The sequence below is a fragment of the Balearica regulorum genome, chromosome 9 (genome assembly GCF_011004875.1).
Source record: "Balearica regulorum gibbericeps isolate bBalReg1 chromosome 9, bBalReg1.pri, whole genome shotgun sequence".
NCBI lineage: Eukaryota > Metazoa > Chordata > Aves > Gruiformes > Gruidae > Balearica > Balearica regulorum.
The window spans coordinates 8,038,942-8,062,262 of NC_046192.1; the positions used below are offsets into that span (position 1 = coordinate 8,038,942).

The following is a 23,321-nucleotide window of genomic DNA, read 5'->3' on the forward strand; positions in this document are numbered from 1 at the left end:
AAAGTTTCATCAAACTGTTGCAGAGCCTGTGGGGTTAAACAGGGACAGCTTGGGGTGCTGTTTTCAGTCAGGAGTCTGTCAAATGCCCAAGGAAATTCGGGACGGTTGAGCCTTTTCTTGTTGATATTAAAATGGAGAAGTGAAGACTAGAACTATACCAATAGAGAGAAGGCTTGGTTAAGGCTTCCGTCAGTTCCTGCTGAGCGGTTAAATGTCACAAAAACATTGCAACAGCTAACATTAATCCAGGAGACTGATCTCTGCCAGGCTTAATGTCCCTTATACCTGGCCTGAGAGTCTCTCTCAGTGGTATTTGCACAGAAGGTTTTCTGTCAGGTGTCCTTGTCTCTGTTGAATGGACTTGAACATGGCTTCATTTTTATCTCCTTTAACAAATAGGTAAAACAAGACCAGTGCACTGTGTGACATACTTCACCATAGCTCTGTCTAGCAGAGCTTGTTGGTACAAAGTAAATGATTTGCATTTTGTTTTTCTCCTGTGGAAAAATATGGAAGAAAACCCCTCTTCTTTAAGAAACAAATAAACTTGAGAGACTCAAATTAATGATTCTTTACAAATCTATAAGGAGCTTGTTGCTGACGATGACTTCACTGCTTAGGGTTTGAGTGCAGATTCTCAGCTGTAGATGAACTTCTGATTGTGCATTCTTTAGAGGCGTGTGAACTACAGTAATATTTGCACTTGTTCCAGTCTCTGTAGGCTCACGAGAGAGCTTGCCAAGTTCATCTAGAGTGCACACTTTGGTGATCTTGCAGTGCTTTCTGGAAAAACCCTGGAGGGTTAACACGTTGGAGATCATCATGGTTAACATCATTTGGAGATGTAAGCTCATAATGTTTTGTTTCAGAATCCATGAAGAAAAATAGGAAAAGAGCAAGCTCTGCTTGGGAGGGAATATCCTGATGTGATTTATAAATCCGCATGGATTAATCTATCAAGTTCTGATTTATGAAATACATTATGTTGACCTACTATATTACTTTACTGATTCAAAAGTCTTGAAATTGGTATGAAAAACAGCAATCCATCATAACATTGAGTTATGTGCCAGTGATGCAGTATGTCTCAGAATGCTGGATTTTTATTCACCATTTTCGTTAATAAAATTCATGTTACCTGATATCCTTCTTGGAAAAATATGTTAATACAGATATACATGATGGACAGAATACATAGCTAACTTTCTGGGCTTTTTGTTAGGGCACATAAGGTTTACCAAGCTTTTGAATTCTTCAGTCTGAAGCAACTGTCTATCTGCTTAAGAAATTTCTATTTTTAAAAATGTAGATCTTTGATCACTTGTATTTTTAAAACCAGGAACCTGTTTGTAACAGTGTATCTTGCAAGTGCAAGCAACTGTCAGAATAAAGGACTGGAAGTTCAAGCAGAGGTTGAGGTTTTTGGACATCAGCCATTATGTGGGTCCCCTAGTAACACTGCAGAGGTATCAAAAATGGAGTTTTGGCATGAACTCATTGTGTTGTGGTCTTCTTCAAATAGAAACAGATCTTGTGGGTGTAACAGCAGTATTAATGTTTTTGGAAAGTCTTTTTTTGTACCAGCAAGAATTTCTCCTCTCTGAAAAGCAGAGTTATAACTGCAACTACTTGCAATATTGAGTGGTCTCTTCATACAAGATGTCTTAGGTAATATTACATCTTTGTCATATCTGAAGGGCTTAGATAGGAGGAGATGCTTCTGATAAGTCCTAACCTATATAAACTGCCAGAATATTTTGCTAAAGCAACTGATTATTCTCTATGAGAGCTTTAAACACTCAGTGACAGCTACACCCTTGTTGTCTGTTTTAAAGCCAATTTGTATTGAAAAGTATTTTGCATCAGAAAAATGCATCATTAACACTTGAAAAATGGCTGCGGATATACAGAACTTGGAGAGCAGAGATAACAATACAACATAGAAAGGGCCGTATTGTACAAGGTGAATGAGACTTGAGGCTAGGACAAGAGAACAGGAGAGAAACAACTAGAAGAAAAGCATCATGTGACGGCTGGACCAGAGCTGGTGCAGGATTATTATAATTTGATGCTAGTATGAGGAAAGTACAATGTACCAGTCCTTGCAGAAGATGTAAGGCTTTTCTCTGTGAGTCATAGTTTCTTGGGGTTGTTTTTACTGCAGCACGTTTTAACAACTGAAGGAAATTAATTTCCTGGTCCTGAACTATTCCATTCTGCTCTGAGTGTTTACATAATGCCTGTCACTGTGATAACTTAGCGTCCATCACTTTTAAATTTATAATGTGGCTGTAGCTGCTGCGGAAACTAAATCTACACTGCACAGAATCTCACCGAAGTATCACTGGGTCATGATTAGTTGGATCTTATATTTACAAATTGAGTCAGAAATGTGAATCAGCAACCTTTATTCTTATTTTATTTACATTACTGTTGGTCTATTACATTAACACCTGTGCATCTGCAACTGAGATCACAATTTCAGTGTGGTAGATACCTAGGGTGAGATAGTGTCTGCCCAAGGAAATACTTGCTAAAGAAGGAGTAGAAGAGGGAACAGACATATAGAAACTATTGAAGACTGATGATAGGTTTTATATCGTCTTATTGTATGCCTCAAGTACTCTGATAATGAAAACCACATACAATGAAATCCAATATGTTGTTCTCACTGTTAGAAGAGTTGAAAATCTCTTTCAGTACATTTTGTGGATGAAATATACCTGTGTGGACGATGCAGCCTGGAAAAGAAAAATAGCATACCAAATAGAACAATATTTTCCTTCATGATCACTGTGTTACACACGAACACTGTTTCAGTGCCTGTCTAGGTATGTCCAGATGACTCAAGATACCAGTTCTCTCAATTTTTCTGATCTCCCTGCACAAGCACATGAGGAATGGTTAAAGAATGATACCGTACAGGGATTGTGTGACTAAGTGCTTCTCTATGAGGGCTTCATCACAGAGAAAAGCATAGAAATCAATTTGCCTGACCAAAGAGCTGAAAAGTAAGGAAAATATTTAGGTCCATCAACAGAAGTGGCACAGGAAATTACATCTTTAGATCCTTACATCTTTAGCAACAAAATATAAAGCTTAGATTTCCTTTTAATAGCAAAATAATGGGCATTCTATCACTTGATTCCTCATTATCTAGAAATGGAGAGGATAAAGCAGACCAAATCAGCAAGAAAGCAGAATTACTTGATTAAGTTCTGTATTTTAATAACTTGTGGTCTTGAGGCTCATTGCAAAGGTCACTGAAATCAGAGGAACCCCACTGAATGTGGAGCAGGCTCTTGAGCATTATATTAATGCTGCCTATTCTTTTACCCATGCACTTAACACTGCCATTCAATTCTGCCTCTTAACTGGTTGCTTCACACAGACATTCTATATATCATCTACAAATTGAAATCTGGCAGCTGAATGTGTACAGCACTTTTAAGGATCAGGCCCTCAATCAGTATGCATTTAGCACACGCTGCTGGCTGACTCAAACCAGCAATGTATGGCAGTTTTCCTCTGCAGCTGTATGCTGTTTACTGACACTAGATTCACAGCACAGCTTTCTGTGATGGGATTTTTTCTCTTTCTCCTTTTGTAGATGACTCAATTCTTCCTTTTAAAAGGCTAAGACCGATTACGATAGGGTTCAGGCCAAATCGTCTTGAAACAGCTCCTGCTTTTTCAGTGACAGCAGGAATAAGTTAAAATGAGCAGTGCCATTTCCCCCTTACATATCTGTACAATCCTTCACATAGTGCCTAATCCGCTGGCTTGAGTGAAGAAACCTGCACCTCCTTATATCAATGGCAAATTTGTTTCATTTCTGTGTACATGAATACACAATGGCATAGGAGTGGATATATGTTTTGTATAGATGATATTGCTCCATTTGTACACTCCGTACATATAGAACTCCTGATGTGGTACGGGGTGTCTGTCTATAGCTGTAAGTATGACCCCAAATAACCTGTTAATTACGCTGACAATCAGAAATCATGCCAAATTGATTGTGCTGGCACAGAGGTTTTGCGAATGTTTGGGATGGTCATGAAATACCTATTGTGTGTGCCACATTTTTGTAAATCCTGAATGTGAGAGATATATATATGTCTTGTAGGAAAAAGAAATGTGAATCACTTTGGCCACATCCCAATGCTAGTGTCACCAAAGAAAGATAGCTCCCGTTGCATCAGCAAGGTACCTTATTGACCACTGGTTTAAAATCGTAGAAGTATTGGGGAAGAAAAAAGTACACCAAATGGCAAGGATGTGATGTCCAGATTCCTTCAGCAGGCATTCCTTAAGTCCCCGGTGGGACAGGCAACTCATGAGGGAACTGAGCAAGGAAAGTGGCCCGTTTGCAGCAGGCATCAGGGTGAGGAAGGGTGGATGGTAGGAGAGGGAGATGGAATAGCGTTCAGCAGTGCATTAGACTCGCATCCAACAAAGCAATTCCCTCCCGGTGATTGCATTGGACTATTTTTGTTCCAAGGGGCTAGTGGTTTCTAGCATAACTAACCGGCTAACAGTTCTATCGTAGATCTCCTTCTGAGTTCTCGCCTGAGTAGCAGCAACTCCTATTTAACTTTCTTCACATACTTTAAAACCATGATGAAACCAAAACCCAGACATCATTACCTTAGCTCCATTGTAATTAGTATTTTTAGATGCCTGTGTACGTGTGTTGATGTAATGTCAGGGTGACAGGTTAAAGAGGAAAAACTTAGACCTGTTACTTGCAGACTTTTCTCTTTCAGAATGAAATTAAACAAAAGGTAAAGCAAAGGTATGGGAAGTAACTAAGGAATGCAACTGTTCTTTAACACTATGTTTCAGTATACAGAATCAGACTGTCAAAGCAGCATCAAGTTTACCAGTACACTGATATTTCTGAAATCACTCACATAGCTTGCGCATTAATTCAGTTTCATTGGCAAACATTGGGGTTTTCTTTTTCTAGGTTTCTAGGTTTTCTTTTTTTAACTTTACGTGCACTTTCCCAAAACTATATTTGGAACTATGGCTTGAATGCCTAAAAGGTCTTAATACTTAAAGTTGTGCAAAAGTCCACTTCATTATATGTATCGATGATATGTTGGAGCGTTTAATAAGCCAGTATTTTATCCATGCACACTTTTATGTATGTACAATTGCAGCATACACATCCAGTTAAGAGATTCTGTTTGTGTAACCCCAGCTAATGCAAATCTGGGGGCACTTACAGAGGGAAATCAAGATTGCTGAGCCAGTTTTGAAAAATCCCTAAATAACCCATGTTCTGAGGAATTTTGTCTTCCAAAATAAACGACTCAGAGCTTCTATTTTTGCTCCTAACTGTTCTTCACTGATGTGTCATATTTTGAAAATCACAACTGTTAAGCAGGGAGTAAAACAACTGTGTTGAGTAACTGCCTGTCAGTGTCCAGTTTGCTCTGCTCTGTTCTTGAGTGTCAGTGAAAAGTTTGGATTTGTACCCTTTGGAGATAATTTCAGTTCCCTGTTGGTGTTTGAGAACTAAGCACAGCCATTAGTGAAAATGGAGGGACAGTATGACATTCATGGGCCCAGCTGTCTAATGCACTCACCTGTTTCCAAGGTCTAAAAGGCTGGCGTTTTATTCTCCCCTAGCTCTGCAAAATGAGAATCATACAACAGAATTTGAGAGCTAAAATGGTAGTGTGGGTCTCTTAATTTCTTTCCTTCATTTTGTTTTGTTTTGTTTTTAAAGCGCCCTTTATAGCAATCCATAAAGCCTAATGGGCAGTGCTGGAAATTCATCTGTTGTATGGTTACTACACTGCTCATAGCTTTGCACCTCCCAGCTGGGCATTGAGCTGTTAAAAAAGCTTTTAAATATGATCGTCCTGAAATTAACAAAGCAACTGAATTATGTTCAAAGGGATGCAAGGAAATACAACTTTTGAACATCTTTGTGGTCAGGAGGAGGGGAAGTATTAGGACTTTGTTCTCGTCTTTCTTGAGCTAATATCATTTATGTGTAATTCCACTGCAGTCAGTGATGTAAAATTGGAGTGAAAAGGGAAGCCAGCCCTTCGCCTCTGTCTTTAGAGCAGGAAGGAACAAAGTGAGGCGGATTTCACAAAGGTGTAAATTCTATGTTGTGGGCAAGATGTCACAGTCTTCATATTTTCTTCAAATAAGATGGTCTCATTCTTCACCAGGAGGTGTTGTGTGAGGTTGTGTTCACACAAGTGCAAAGTTCAAGAAGCAGAGGGAGAATCTGGTTGTTGAGCTTTAAAAAAACTGCAACCCTATAATCTCAGGCTGAATTGATGCAGTGCCATGGGAAGAATACAACACTCAGATGAACGAATGTTAACTGGACTGTGCCATCATCTTCTGAGTACTTTTCAGGGATGAATAATCATCCCATGGGAACAGGAAATGCCTAGAAGTGAATATCGTGACCAGGTGGGAATGGATTGAGATTGTTAAAATCACATTGATATTTTAAGTGCACAAGTAATATTGTTCTCTGGAATTTCAGACTATATCTGTTAAAATGGTTGTCTGTGGAAAAAATATTTTAAGAATATTGACATCACTATTAATTTGCATTCCTTAAGCAAGATTCCCCCCCTAAAAAAAAAAAAAAAAAAAGTGGCGATATGAAAGGAAAATTAATCTTTTTCTAAAGTTATCAGTCATCAAACAGCCAGATTTCATACAGTGATTCATAGCTGAGCCTGAATGCATATATAAGGAGAATATTCTACACTGTATGTAGAAGTGATCCTGTAAAAATGCTCCTTTGTAAATGACCATTTATTGCTGGCTACTAGAAATGACAATTTGTGGTACCTCTCAAAGATTGAGTTTGTTGTTCTGTGCACCCACAAAGAAAAATGTGATGGACATTTGTGTGTATACATTGAACTACACGCTTCATCTTTGAGAGATACTGCATTTTAAGTTTTTGCTGATTATGCCTGTCACACCAACTCCTTCATTACTGATATTTTTTGGTATATAAATAGTGTTCCTCGAACTGAAATAGCAAGTGTAACAGCAGTAACAAAATGCTGTAAATCTCCCAGAATACCCCGAGAAAGACCTTTTCAAGCTAGTTTCTGTAAAGGATAGTAGGAAACTTGGTGTGGGGGAAATAGCTCGTGAGTTTATAAGACAAATCACTTCTGAAGATGACACATATGTGATGCTGTATACTCAAAGATGAGTTTTTCTTCATGTCTACAGCAATTTCATTGACTTGCTGAGAGGTGCTGGTGAAGCAGGATAATAGACTTTCATTGCTGGAGAAAAGACTACTTGTCATGATGTGGTAAGCTGTTCAACTTCTCTTTTTACCAGACTGGGGGACTCCTCTCATTTGTGTTTAAAGTGAGCATAAAGCATGTCTATATTCCATTTGCTCTCATTTTATTCTGCCAGAGTACAGTAAGGGTCGTAGTGAAAATGAAAATCAGTGTCTCGTAAGCCTTGAGTATCCCTTTTATTAAAGTCATTTCAACTCATAGTGGTTTCAAATACATTTTGTTGTATACAAAAGATCTGGTGCTAAGTAACTGGGATATTTAACATGTCAATTCTTTTGGAAGAATCATGAACTTAGGGATATCAGAATAATACAGAGGTGTATATATTATATATATTCGTGACTATTAAACTGTCACGAAGAAGATTATTGAATATCCCCAGTAACTGCTGTAGAAACAAATTCTCCACTCCAAACTTCTACAGATATGTAGGTCAGGCACTAGAAGCTAAACTCAGAAGGCTGCAAAGTTGAGAGGCTGCCTGTGAGAGGATTTATCAGCTGTTCATGCCAAGAAGGAAGCTAACTTGGGTAGTGTCTTGGTTTCATCTGGGATAGTTAATTTTCTTCCTAGCAGCTTTAGTGCTGTGTTTTGGATTTAGGATGAAAATAATGTTGATAACTCACTATTATTTTAGTTATTGTGAAGCAGCTGAGGACTTTTCAGCTTCTCATACTGTCCTGCCAACAAGAAGGCAGGGGGTGCCCAAGAAGCTGGGAGGGGGGGACAGCTGGGACCGCTGACCTAAACTGGCCAGAGGAATATTCCATAGCATTTGACATCATGCTCAGTATATAACTGGAGGGCTTGGTGAGGAGGTGGTGTGGGTGGTGAGTAATTGTGCTGTGCATCACTTGTTTTGTATATTCTATTATTATTATTATTATTATTATTATTATTATTATTCTCTTCCTTTTCTGTCCTATTAAACTGTCTTTATCTCAACCCATGAGTTTTACTTTTTTTTCTTTTTGATTCTCTCCCCCACCCCACTGGGGAGGGGGATGGGGAGAGTGAACGGCTGTGTGGTTGTTGTAACTGCCTGCTGGGTTAAACCACAACAGGTAGTTACCAAGAACTGAAAATGGGATAAAAGCTCAAGATAGAAGGTTAGGCACTTTGGACATCTGGGAATGAACTATTTGAACTTTAAAGAAGAGGAAATAGAGAATTAGAACTTGGAAGAAGATAGTAGTTGGAAGCAGATTAAATAGCCTAAACAAATCAGGTGCCTTTCCTATGCCTGGAGGAAGAGCAGAAGAGAGAGGCTCCAGTAGATACATTTCCATACTGAATAAGGACTTGGCTATGCTGAGTCCATAATTGGATACCAAATTTGCCTGGGAGGATAGAGGATTTAGGAGAGGTGGTTTTGGAACCTAATTCTTATGTGCCTTGGAGAATCTGATAAAAAGCCTTTGAAGTTCTCTGGCTCTGCTATAGTGACGACAATGAAAATTGATCCCATGCATTCCAGCAGCCCTTGTGTGTGAGCTGTGTTTTAATTAGTTTCCATTTAGCTTTTTTACACTCTTTCTAGTCTGCCTTATCCATGGAGCGGGGGTTCTTGGAGGAGTCTATGCTGGAGAGTTAGCTCTAGCCTCTTTCTTACCTTGTAGGGTATGCTGGCCTTTTAACATTTTTTTTTAATTCCTATGCAGTGTACCATGTTCCTCAGCAGACAATCTCCTCTCTGGCAGATCTGTAGTGCATATGGCAGGTATTCAGTTTTCTGTAGCTACTCTCTGCTATGATGTACTAGTGTGTTCCTTCTTTTGTTTCTTTCAGCAGTGGAAGTCCTCTCACCATTTCTGCAGCCTGTGACCTAGGTTGGGGCAGGTGTGAGGTACTACACACTTAGTGAAGCCTAAGCTCCTGCTGCAGGGGAGGGAGGAAAGGGGGCCTTGCCCAGCTGAGAAGAGAAGGACTTTACCTGAATGTATTAATATTGTAATATTGTAATAGCATCTAGGGCTGCTGTCTTGGAGAGCTGTCAGGTGCTTCATATTCAGAGCATAAAGGGACAGGCCAGCTTCCAAAGTGCTTGCAAACGGTAAAGACAAAGAGAAACACCAAAGAAGCAAGCAGCGTAGTTTCAATTAAGAATGATATGAAGTGGTCACAAACAGCAGCTGCCTGACTCACTGCTGCTGGTCTGTACACACAGGGTGATGGAGGCTGGAGGTGGCGAGCGAGAGGAAGAGAGCTAGGGGTTACACTTTCTTCCTGCCTCCCACAGCAGCTCTCAGGAGCTGGTGCAATGTGGCTGGTAGGGTATAACCATTGCTAATAACAACTGGGAAACACTATTCCTTCACTTTTATCCCACTTCCTATTTCCTACACTTAACAGCAGCGCTGCTCTACCTGAGGGAGCAACTTCAGTTCTTTGGCATGGGGAGTATCTTACATTGCCGTAAATAAAGCCAGGTTACTGTAGCACTTTCTTGTCTGAGGATCTCCAGCCATCCTACAAATACCGATTAATGTTCCTGACAGCCTTACAAAATAGAGTATCTAATCTCATTTTACAGGTGGAAAAAATGAGGCCCAAGGAAATTGACGGTCTGATTTTTCAGCAGTACTAGGATGGGTGCCTGGCATTGCTGAAAATCCAACAATTAGCGATTGGTCCAAGGCCACCCAGCAAGTTGGTGGCAGTGGGGAGAAGAAATCCAATCCTGGCTCTTGGTCTCTCAAGCAAACCACCAGATGACACTTAAAAAGCACTTCTGGGGATGAAAAGTACTATATAATTATTGCTTCCAGTATAAATATTTTCCTCTTAAAGTAAAGCTTTTTTATTACCACTGACTTTATTAAGCCCATGTGATTGTCTTTGTTTAAGCTGTTACAGTGTGGATCATTGAAACCATGTAAACCATTCAGGCTCTGCGTGAAAAATGTAGGTAGTTAAAATACATTATCTGCTATATTGAAACATTTTCTTGTAAAAATATTGTCTCTGCAATTTGCATAAACTTAAACCAAAACAAAACAACCCTTAAAAATAGCATGAGCATCCCTCAGAAATGAAAACTCTTGCTACTTACATTAGTGCAGATGAATCCTGGACCATGTCATGCCCAATTTTAATCTCAATATCTCCTTGTATAACTTTTTTATTGCAAAAATTTAAAGATAACCGGAAATGAAACATTATTGGCTTCCTCCTGTAGGGCAATGTCTATAACTGGTGTCAGTTCATGGCAGTGAAGTGTTTGGTGCCATGTTTGTACCTGTGGACCTTAGTTACTGGACAAGGCATATGATAGGACCAGGAAAGAGGGGAGGTCAAACTGATAGCCAGGGCATGAAAGTCAGTACATCAGGGGACATCCCTTAATAATCCAAATGTGGAACAGAAAACAAGAACAGAGGTAACAGCGAAAGGCATAAAAGCTAAAGGCAGATGGTCAAGAAATCTTCAGGTTTTGGTCAAAAGTAGTTCCTTCAATATGTTATTTATAACTAGAAGAGACTGGCAAGGTGATCCTGCAAATGCCAGGAAATACGAAGAGGCTGAAGTGCAATCATTGTCATCATTTTAAGTTTTCATTTGACACATATGTATATTCTTTGTTACTAGAAAACCAATGATTTGTAGAAGTACTGTTTAGACAATGATAAAATGTTAGCAGATGAAGATCACTGTACCAGTAGAGTAGGATGTTGCCTGAAATGCTGCATGATATTAAATCAACCCCCTTCGTGTTCTCCCCCACCAAAAAAACCTCCCTTTATAATTATTATTGGAGTAAATTAATGCACTGGTTTGATTGATACCAGATCTTGGCTTGATTCCAGGCAACTGAATCCTGAAAAGAAAAAAGATATAGCGACAAAAGAAGAAAACAGATGTCTCAGAGTTGCATACAGAAGCCAATAATTTGCTTGGTTCTGATAAACAGGGGGCAGTGTCAGGAGGAACAGATTCTGTATGGAAACAGTAAGCATAAACAAGGGTAACAAATAGTTTTGGGGCAGTCTTTGCTGAATTGCATTCACACCTGCTGGTGCCTTATTGCCAAGCACAGATCACACTTACAACAATGTTTTTTTCCTTTGATGAAAAGTCGTGTGAAATAGCTATAAACTATGTCCCACTGTGTTACCTTCACCCTATATTTTTAGCCATGTAATGTCCCTTTGGAGCAGAGGTTAAGCAAAGTATATAATTTTTAAATGACAGCATTTTGTTTCCATTTTCCGGTGGCGTGACTGGCCAAAAGAGACGCTCTGAGACTGTCAAAGTTCTGTTTTCTTTGTTTTCAAACTAATCAGTTTTCTGATGAACTTCTTTGCTGGCTTCAGGTTAATCAGTTGCTGATTTCTTTTAATTGACTCCTTACATTGCATTTGCATTGATAATTTGCAATTAGAAAACAGTATTTGTTTTTAAATATGATACAAGAAGACAGACCATAATGAAAACAAAAGAGATGGTATAGAAGATGATTCCCATCAGAGCTTTGTGAAAACTATCCCTTTGACCTCTGCAAAGCATAATTTACTGCAAAATGTAATTTTGAGTATTGCTTTGCAGATTGTCTGTCATGTAGTATTCAAGAAATGTCAACTGTTCAGGAAAGAAGGCAACAATCCTTTTGGAAATTCACATAGAAATTTCAAATAGAAATTTACTGAAATTCAGTATGTATTCACAATAAATCTTTTTAAAAAAGACAACACTCTCAATGTAAACCAAAACATCTACAACATTACACTGTTCGTTCAAGCAATTTTTTAAAGTGAAAATGTACACCATTCAAGATATATCAGTGCTGCATATATTCTGTACTTTGGATTATATTTACTTTATTCTAAAAAGAGAGCAAAAAAATAATATTTTTTTTTTCTATTTTCACTCATTCTAAGCTTTCAGGCAGGTAGGTTTGTGACCTGAATATCTTCTTTCACTTTTTGTGTGGTCTTATGAATTTTATTGTGTTTGCTTTTGAGGATGTTACGATTTAGGACTTGTCAGCTATGTGCCACTTCTTCATGGATGTGACTTGCTTATCTAAAATATGCATTATTACTTGTTTACTAGGCCATAGAATATATATTTTTGAGAACATTGGAGGTCTTTGACTTTAAGTATCAATCCTGCTTTGAGCAGGAAGACCTCTGTTTTCATAGCTACTTGTGGGAAATAGAAAGCAGACAGAGTTATAGCATTCTATTAGAGAAACTTCGCTCTGATCTCATATTGTTTTTACCCACTTGAAGTCAAGCTTTCTGTTGACTATCACCCCCATTTGGTTGTATTTTTATAAACTATGGGTGCTGGCTTGCAGTGTCCCTTTAATCCTGTCTGTCTTTAAAAACAGCAGAATTGCTAGTACTCTTAATAGCAGAAACAGAAGGGCTTCTGTTTCTATTGCTGGCAGTGCTTTCTAGCTCAGTCCATTTCACCACAGAGTTCTTGAACTCACTCAGTCTGCTAATATGTGTATTGAGTAGTTTTGGGGGTTTTTTCCCCTCTCCTTTCTTAAGGCCTGTATAGTCACGCTTCCAGTACCTGGGGTAATGGGGGCTGGGAAACAACAGATAGTGAGAAAGCTTGAATAAAAGACATCAAAGGAGACTCTGGGCAGGGCACTTCAGGGCTGTCTCCACAACACTGCATAGAATCAGAGATTCTTCAATTCAGCTCAGACACTGCTGCCTCCACTTCGGCTCGTGGAGGGCCACTGGAATTTCTTCTTCTCATTCTTGCAGTATTCTAGCTCATAAGAATGCTCATAAATAGAGGTGCCACCTCAGCTGGATCAGGCATTATAACTTCTGGAGGACTCCAGCTGTTTTGGTGGGATCGTGTGTTTCTCTACTATGTTTAGCAATACTCTGACTCCCAGGAAGGCACTGTAAATTGGCTCTACACAGACCTGCAGCATCAGTGCTGGCACCTTTTGATTTCAGTTGACCTACATTGGAAGTAGACGCCATTCATGTGACACTCTGCTTTACCTTGAAAACCTTGTTCAGAACTGAGCTAGCTCTCCGTGGACATAGTTTGTCTCTCTAACATGGCTAACTTGCAACCAAGTGTGCATCGATTCCTTAATTAACTGTATGAGCTAGTGAAAAGTGCCGAGACAGAAAGCTGTACGATATCTCTTAACGTACCATGCTGAAACGTGGTGAGCCATAATTCATGGTGAATTTATAAAGAAAGCTTTGGCATCTGCCTCTGAGATCTTTAACCTTGGGCAGGTTGCTTATGCTGAGACAGACTAGTTTGGCTGGTGTCAGAGTTCCCAAATATATTTCCCTTAAGGTTTTATTACCAAATCAAGCTATGAGAGGGTAGCAAGACTTTGACATTTTGACCTGTGGGAAGAGGAGGGTGCAATCACAGCAAGTGACTGAGAGAGATGAGTTGACTTTCAGGTGCTGAAATATTTTGAGCACTGATTTGTTTTGTTCTGATTTTAATTCTTTTCTTTTCCAGTCTCGACAGAATTGCTTTTTCAAAGACTTTTGAAGAAAGAGAACATAGCAGAGTTCACTGGAGAACCAGAAAAGAGACAGAGAGAAAATTTTAGGTAAGTAATGGTCTGAACAGATCCAGAAGTTCCTTGGTTTTAATTTTGGGCACCTGCATCACTCATATGTTTGTACCCTATGTCCAGTCTCTGTTTTTCTTGGTGTCATGGGGCAGGTACTGCATCTACATGAGCTGTGCTTTGAAATGCAATACCGTTATGTTCTTCCTTATATTTTCTGGGACTTGATACAGCTGGGCTGATGCTGCTGCCCACTAGTAGGCTGTACCAGCTTCTCACCGAATTTTGCATTTAGATTTGAAATTGGGGTGGAATTTGAGGTTTTAAAAAGTACTGAAAGTATTAATAAACAAGTAGAAAAGTTATCCTGCTGTAATTCCACCATTGTACTTATGTCAGTACACCTGTATTTTTCACTCTGGCAGCCATAGTAAGGAGGTGCATCAAAGTAGGTATTCTCATATGGGAAAAGGCACTGACCATATTAATACTTCTATGTATTGCATTCATGCTGGATTAACCACTTCAGGCAGTGTAGTGACTCTAAGTGAAATAATTATTTTTCTGCCAAAACTAAGGGAAAAGAAGGATTTAGACTGGAGAGTCAACGGGATCTACCTAAGCATCATTTTGAGATGAATCTTGGCCATGAGGCTACAATTTAGAATGAGTCACATTCCCATGTTGCTTATATTCAGGAATGTCACATGCATTCCAGATCTTAATGACACACTTTAAAGATATTCAAACTCTGTATGAAGAGTATTGGAAGTGTGGAGATGGAAAGATAATCAAAATTTTGCCTATTGCTCTCAGAGGAACGAAATTAAAAAGAATTCTTCTTGTGGATAGCCTTTAAATCAGTTCATGTTCTTTCCTAAGTGGAATGAATGTGTTACTCTCTGTTTCCAAGGAATTCTTTTGATCCTAACTGTTGAGCTGAAGTTTATACAATGCAACTTCTATGTAAGCAATATTTCCTATTGATCTTTTAATGATCCTATTAGTTTCTTTCATTCCCTTAATAGAAATTTTAGCAGTAATAAAAGATAGAATCAGGCAGTAATTAGAACTGTGATTAGTTATAACATGTGTTTCTTTACCAAAGCAAAACCCCAATAAAATGTAAATTAAAATAATGGAACTGTGTCTAGCTATCTTGAATTATATTAGAACATTCACTTTCTCTCCCTTCTAAGGATTAATATACACTTTAAAAAGCAAATGCTTTTATTATGCAAATTCAAATCACAGTGCAGTAAGTGTATTACTTTGCAAATTGCTCTTTCTCCCCCACAAATGATACAAAAAGTGAAATGACTGTGTGAGAGGATGCAGACGTTTGTGGTCTCAGGTCTTAAGCCCACAAACATTCATGTCAATAACCATTGCTAATTAAAGTGGTCACATGGGTTTCCATGACTCTAGCTGTGTGTAAAACTGAATATGATGCAGAATATGGATTTGCATAGGCAAGCTTGGGTTTTCCAGTTGAGCAATGGGATCAGGTTTCTAGTCCCTGTCCAAAGTGATCTCAAAAGCTCTCATCTCTGCAGAGAACTAAGCACATTATGGTAGGTGGCTGCCACCCCTTTATCTCAGCTCTGAGGAATTTCACAGCATCTTGTGAGATCTTATTCATGATCATCATGTCATGCACAGAGGTATTTTTGGTCCTGTATTACATGACCAGATCTTGTGACTCATCTTCATTTGATATGACTATCCAGACAAAACCAAAAGCTTTATGAAACTGAAAGCAATTGTCAGGGTGTAGTTTTTCCGTAGGTCTCTTAGCAGCTGTTCTTAGTCATCATTTCCTGGCCCTTTTGATTAGAGTAGCCGTCTCCAAAAATTAGCTAGCCAGGGCAAAGCTTGACTGTATTAGATAGTGATCACATTCAGGCACAACCTCTTAAGTTTATCCTTGTTCGTGCAGAAAAGTGCTCTGTGATCAGGAGTTGGGAGAATCCCGCGCAAAGGTGGGACTCGTACACAGGCACGCTGGGCTACGCGTTCCAGCCAGGTTCCTTTGGGCAGGAGTGGCAAACCCGGTTATGGCACAGTACTTGGTCTTTCTTCTGCTCTTGGAGCCCACAAGGCATATATGTAATTATCTTTCTGCTTCTGGCATGTGGGAGATCTCAGCATAGGGCAAATCTCATGGCACAGTGCTGGAAAATGAGTGAAGCTATCAGGAAGTGAGCCAGGAGCTAATTTGTGTGGGTGTCACAGTTTGTAAAAATGCTTTTGAAGCTACGTGAAATGGCCCTGCCAGCTCATTCACACAATGTAAAGTAAGAGAGAAAGGGGCTTGGGAAATACGAGTTAAGAGAAAAAAGATGGGAATGATGGTTGGTCAATGTTCTCCTTGCCCTCCTTCCCCCAAACAGTAAATATTGAAATTCCATGCATAGCTTGGCTTCAGTTACTGAAACAGCATACGTTTCTACTGCATATGTGGGCCATAGTCTCTGCACTGTCAGCCAGAGCGTCCTGATTTGTGCTTACAGAGAGCAGAATTTCAGTTTTCAGGCTGTACAGTGACATACTCAGGTAAGGGTATACAGTCAATCTCTTTACCTTTGTGTTTCTTAGTCAGTGGAAATGTCAGCATTATCATAACCCAATAGCACAGTTTGGGCAGGCAGATTGTTGGATTTGTGCCTGCCTTCATCAGTTCTGTAACCTCCTCAGCAAAGCACTTTACAGCATAGTGTTGCTGTAACATCTCTTGTTGGAATCAATTATTTTTGCAATGCCTGACCACAGTAGCTTTCACACATTCGTGTAAAAGTCTCAGTTGCTGTGAGCAGGTCTCACATTTTGCCCTTGGCTGGGCTGCATGCTGCTGCTACTCTGACCTTTTTTCTTTTCTAGTTAAATACATGTAATATTACTGAATACCCTGGAAAGCAGAACTGAAATACTGCACTTGCTCTAATAGTACGCACAGGTATATATAAAAATGCCATGTTACGGATGCCTGAATGAAACAGGACTCTGTTCCATTTTTCCCCAATATACCACTGGTGAATTCCTGTCCTGAAACCAGGACAATTAGAAAGATGTGCACTCTGGCTAGGCCCTATTTTCTTGTTCTTTTAGTGTTGTCTTTTTAAAAAACCAAACAACTGCATAAACTAAAATGTGAGTCCTGTGATCTGGCTGTACTTTTATTAAAGCTTTTTAACTTCTGTTGGGTTTGCTACTGTTTGGATGGGAGGTAACAGGGGAACCAGGGGATGGTTTGAACTAATTAGTTTCCTTGCACTCCTAGGCCCTCAGCCAGATTCCTGTAAGTTTGAGCATAAAGTTTTATGGCATATGTTTTGCTCTTTATGGGAAGAAACACCATGGGGAGCTGTACTTCAAAGAATCGAGGTCCCTTTTTTATGCCCTTTGAACTGTATTGGTAAACCTTCAGACAGGTTACACAGTGTGACCACTGCTTAAGAGCTCTCCTTGAATCGCTCTTTCGCTCTGGTTCTTTAAGGGAATTCTGGGTCTTTGGGATGAAATTGAGAAGAGACAAAATAGGACCTTATTAGAAATTGTGAATTCCTCTAGATGTGCATGAGTAAGATGCAGTTCCCTGCCCAAAGCAGTGTGCTGCTTGTTATTTGCAAGTCCTTCTCATGTACCTGCTCTTCTGCAGGAGTTTTGAAGAGCTTTGCTTCTGCATTCTTTCTTCAGCCCAAATTCTGACTGATGCTGGCAGGAGTATGGATGTAGGTGTGCCAGCAGGGAAGGACTCCTGGGTTCGGCTTGAAATATTCACAAGTCAAAGTGTGTCTTTAGGAAGATGGCATTGTGTTACTGTATTAGTACATATATTTTCTGATAAATATACACATAGGATAACATAATTGTGCACATACCTTAGCTCATGAACATATTCAAATAGAATCTTGAATTATGCCATTGTCTGCACGCTGCAATTTTTAAACCTAATGTCTACTCATTCACTAATGGGAAAAAAGCCCTTTGATTTTCCTCACAGATGTGCTGCAGAGAGAAAGATGCAACGAGCAAAACAGTGTGTAATGCCCAACTGGCACATGGTGCGCCCTGCGTTAAGAAACTTAATGATGCTATTTGTTCCCCGAAGGAAAATACTAGGTTTAGAAACTGTACAGCAAGGCCGAGACACTGTGAACAAACGCCGTGCAGTTATCAGCAGGCCTGTGACAGAACATGGTTTCCCTAGAGAAGCATTACCTGCATTTGCTTGCGTTTGCTTCTCTGACTGGGTTGCTCCTCGACCCCTCCGCTCATTCATGCCGGACCCCTTCTGACCCCTCCTTTGCATGGTCAGCCAGGGAAACGCAACATCCGAAGTGATTTTTTTCAGCAGCTGCTAGATGGAATGGACATCCTACTAAAGGAATGGACATCCTAATAAATCTCATCATACTATGGGATTTATAAGCCTAATTTGTTTATTTGCTCCTAAAGGTACCTCCTTAGCCGGCTACTTAGATAATTAAAGGAGAGCTGTTAATTTTGTCAGTTTTAAACATCCTACTGCTATCTTATGTGTTTAGTAAATTGAAAGTAATTAAGGTTAGTTGGTTTCAAAAATCCTTTTCCTGTCTGTGCAGCAGAGGTCATGTCATTGCTAACACAGTAATGAATTAAACACCACCTATTAAAATGTGGGTTTTATTGTCAAACAAGCTGCTTGCTGAGATGTGAGACATGAGACATTCTGGAGAAATGCTGGTGAGAAATTGTTAGTAACATATTTTAAATATGTCATAAATTCACTGGACATTTGTATGCATGTATGTTTTGTCTTCATATGAAGTACCAGGAAAATGTTGTCTTTATCCAAGTATACAGATGCTTCTTTGACTGCTTTTTTGTTCAAGAGCTGCCTCTTTGATGTGAATAGTTTGTGTGGGGATTAGATGTGCAGGCCTGTAAAATACATGAAAAATGACCAAAGGGAGGCATTCATGGCTAAAGAAATAAAAGAATTAAAGAAGTTATAAAATATATTGTAATATGCCTTTTCCCAAACTTTGGTTGCAGAATCTAGCCCTCTTGGTATTCATAAATTATTTCAAGGTAGAGCACTAACAGCCATTATGTGTGTGATAGACGTGCTTCTTCCAACCTGGGCTGTTTCTGAACTAAAGCTGCCAGGCCTACGCCAAACAGAAATGCTGGGTTTGACGTACTGGGTCAAAAAAGTCATTTTTCCGGTGACTATTTATCCCCATCAGAATAGGTTTGTACTCTTTCAGATAAACAGCAATTTTTCTTTATTTTCACTTTTTTTTGTTTTTTTCCCCAAAGGGGGTTTCAGTTACCTTAACATGCTGTGTCAGTCTGCGTTTTGGTTAAATGCACACAGACTGATCTGGGAAAGTAGCCTGGCTGAGTACAGACGGAGACGGGAAGGGGGTGGGAAGTGAGTGACCGATCTGAAGAGATTCCTTAATCCCCTCTGTTACTGGCTTTCATAGTATTTCATAGCATTTCATTTCATATAATGAATGCAAGCCCAAGGCCAAACGGTCTGAGTAACATGATCAGATTCTTAACAGAGAATTTCTCTGTGTTTTATGACTTTCCAGGGCTCACAATGTAGATGGTGGGAAAGCCAGGCACTGAGCAGAGGAAGGGCCTTAAATCTGAGACCTAAATATGACACGGTTGGGAATCTTTTTGAGGAGAAAAAGGGAAAGAGACATAATTAAGCTTCTTTGAACAGTTTGTTCCTCAAATGGCAACTTCTTCACTCCCCCCCTACACTTCTGTTCACGCAGAAATGTCAGTTATTCAATTTCCTTTGATCCCAAAGGATTTTTCTGATTGATTATCTCATATCCTAGAATGACACTTAATAATGCATTGCACTGTGGTATGATATGTGCCAAATTTCTTAAAATACAAAATAGCAGCAGGAGATATGTCAGAGGTTTTGATGTGACTTTTCTTGGCCTTGTGTGATGAGACTATCCATTAAGCAGTTAAATAAACAGCTTCTTGAAAAAGCTGTGTCCTCACGAGCAATTTGCTGAAAGTAATGAGCATTACTTTCCTGCAAGTAATGAGCAGGTATCTAAACTCTGCCAGCAATATGAATTGTTTTCTTGCCTGCTGATTTGCTGATGTGATCTTACCCATCATGTTGTTTACACTAATAAATGCGATGTTGCAGTGGGAAATGTGATGATCTTGTGAAGTAAAAAATCTGGAAACAGCTTCTGAAAATCCCAGGGAGAATTTCTTTCCCCAGTTTTTCAGTGGCTTCTCAAACAATTGGATTTCCTTCTCTTTATTTGAGAATGGTCTGGGAGAATAAGTCTAGAAAAGGAAGTGAAATTGTTCTCTTACTGGCAGAGAGTAATTTCACTGGCCTGCTAAATGCAAAAAGTTGTTTGTCAGCTCTTAATTGATAATTGATATTACAACTGTTTAATGTTTAACATGGATGATAGGTTGTGCCACACACATTGTTTTAATAGTGTAAGTGCCAATAAGCAGCTATCTCCTGTCAGTTGTATCCCAGACACTGCCAAAGGAGCTCTTCCAAAGTACTGCACAGTATTTTGCTTTTGCCATTGAATATATTGACAAAAGAAGGTACTGGAGATGGTGATCAATGTTGTATGGATTAGTGCGTGATAGCTGGAGCCTTGCACCTGCCAAACTTCAAGAAGTTGACGGAAACAGGAATCATGTAGGTTGTGTATCACTTCTCCCTACTGCTTCCAAAATAGATCTGAAGGGTCAAATGGCAATGACACTTTGAAATTTGCTGGCCAAAGTATCTAACAGCTTATCTGTTCCCAGATTCCAAGCTCTTACCTTTCTTGTAATGAAGAAACCGTGCAAATGAACTTGGTTTGGTTCAGACGTGTACTAAAAGGCCCACAGCAAATCAGGAACAGTGAAATACATTTCGCCCCTGACATGTCCGAGAAGTCTGATCTTTCCTTGCGATACTATACCTTCTTTGTCTTCTTATCAGGAAATCCAGGCGCGTGTGGAGCTATTAGTGAAGAAACTCAGTTTAAATTGCGCATTTTTTAACTTCACCATTAGTAGTTGGATGGCAGTCTATTTCTACCACGGGTACCATCAGATTGTAAACAAAAGCACTGCCCTTTCTGTGTCATGAGTTGGTTGATAATCACTCAAAGCCAGAACCCCTAATCAGTGGTGTACAATGTGAAATAAAAAACTCCAGCTGGCTCTTATAAAAGCAGTTTTCATCTGAAAGTCAAGCTTCTTCATTCATACTTGGATATCTAAACAAGCTTTCTTTCAAGAGGTTCTGAACATGTACTGCTCTCATTAAAATCAGTGGGAACTCAGCGTGTCTGAAAATCTTGCAGCTTTATTATTTATGTACCTAGCCTGGGATTTAAATACCTAACTTCAGGGTTTGAAAATGGTAATAACTGTTTTCTTCAAATAGTGAGGTATGCTACAGAAAATTGTTCTCTCTTATAGGAGTCCTGCTGTCTGCAGGTGAGAATTAGGATATTTGAACTCAAAGCCTTTAGCTTCTCTACTGATTGACAGCTTAAAAAAATCTATCTTGTCTTCAGTGGAGTTTAAGCATAGGCTTAGATTTAAGCCTGTGCTGAGTTGTTTTGTCGAACAGGGATGTAATACTGAATCCAGGTCTTATATAGGCAGATAGAGTCCTAAAGCTTTGTTTCTCTGGCCTGCTGAGCATATTCTGCAACATCTTAGGTGCAATTTCCTCTCCAGTGCATCTGATTTAGTGCTTTTATTTTCTTCTAACCCTGCATCCATTAGCATTCTAACAAAATTAAAACCCAAGCCAACAAATCCAGACGCATTATTATTTTCCCGGGTTTGTGCTCGTGACTTTCTTCTCCTCTGTGTGTGAAGTTGCCTTGAAAACCATTTAAGTTAGGATTCCTTCAATATTGCACATTCTTTGGGTAAAGCCATTCAGAGGCATAGCACCTTGGAGGTCCATTTGGCTGGTAGGCAGATGTTAAAAATCTGGGTTTTCTTGGATGTTTTTAGAGAGCTGTGTGGGTTGCAGTGTTCTTAGAGACTGAGAGGAAAAAAAAAACCCTCAAACAAACTTCCACTGAGGATGATCTGCCAATAGAGTTTGTTTTCTGTTAGTTTATTTATAATCTCACTGGTTTCATACAAACAAATTTCAATGACTTTCATGCGGGAAATTCTGAACCAGGAGACAGTTTTGAATAATTTGCTTCAGCTGTCCTTTGGATGCATTTTTTTTAGTGTGATTGGTCACAGTGCACTTTAGGTCTGCTTGCAGCTTTGTAAAAGTAAGGTAAACACTTCCCAGTTATGTATTAAGGGTTTACACTTGAGAGTGAATGTATGTGGAAAAGATAGGTTGAACGATCGTTGTTTAAGGAATTGAACTTTCAAATCCCTACTGTTAAAGTATAGTGACGCTATTTCTGCCAGAACAGGTTACCTGGATGGATGTATGAAATGTCCAAATCTCAGTGAACCAGGGAACCTAGGGAATGACTGGCTTGAAGATTTGTTTTATGTGAGTTCAATTTGTACAAAGCTTTGGATCCTGCATACACAGAGGAGGGCCTGGCTGCTGCAATGTATGAGTCAGTATAGATAAAATTCTGTGGAGCCTCCTGTGGAATTGCTTCCATTTGTTGTATCCTTTGAGGCTACAGGAAGGCTTTTTTTCCCCTGTTTCACATGGGGTATTGGCTGACAAAGAATCACAGTTTATTTCGGGATATGTTTCTCTCATACCCCGTTTTCTTCAGCCTCACATGAGTACTGTAACAGTTTGACATAATAAAGTAAATTTTGTCTTGGATCTTCAGACGTTTTTATTGAAGCATTCGGACTTGAACAGCTTTGCAAAGGATCATAGGCTCTTTGAACTACCTCTGGCCTAAATGTTACATGTTATTTGGAATCTATTATGCTGAAAGGTAGGGTCATACCAATCATATTGTCCTAAGCTAGCCATACACAAGGAACTGCAAGACCAAAATATGTAGCTGGTTGCTGTAGAGCAATATGGCAGTGAAACCATTCAGAGACAACAAAACTGCAAAAAGTTTTCTCAGTGTCGTCACTTTGTAGTGATTACTGAGCACTCCAGAATCTCATGTTTCTATGGCATTGGTGCAGTGGCAATGTTTACTGGGGCCTGATGCACACAGGAGTGTCAGGAATGGCCAGGAAGATGAATGTCCTGTTGCAAATTGGAGTGATTTAACAAGACATAATCTGTCAAGCAGTATTGGGGCAAGTGTGGTGAGAAAACTGTGAACCTGAAGGCATCCATCAGAGCTGATCTTTGTTAATGATCAAAGGCGAGACTCTTAGTTCCGCTCCCTGCTGCTTCATGCTTTCAGGGCTCAGGGTAGAAAGCCCTCAGAAACAACGTCTGCCAAAACAAAGAGGTTCTGTAGATGAACAGAAACTAGCAACAGAATTTGTGTGAACTACACTCAGAAATGCCCTAGAAGATGGAGATTCTTGTCCTAATT

At 39.4% G+C, this 23,321-nt stretch overlaps 1 long non-coding RNA gene across 1 annotated transcript in view; it reads left to right on the forward strand.

Annotated features, from left to right (window-relative positions):
• The first annotated feature begins 7,227 nt into the window (after window positions 1-7,227).
• Window positions 7,228-23,321, forward strand: part of LOC142602975 (uncharacterized) — a 48,490-nt gene continuing 32,396 nt past the window's right edge. Inside the window, exons 1-2 of the long non-coding RNA XR_012836848.1 lie at window positions 7,228-7,315; window positions 13,767-13,860. This is a non-coding gene — a long non-coding RNA (uncharacterized LOC142602975). The remainder of the gene's footprint in view (window positions 7,316-13,766; window positions 13,861-23,321) is intronic.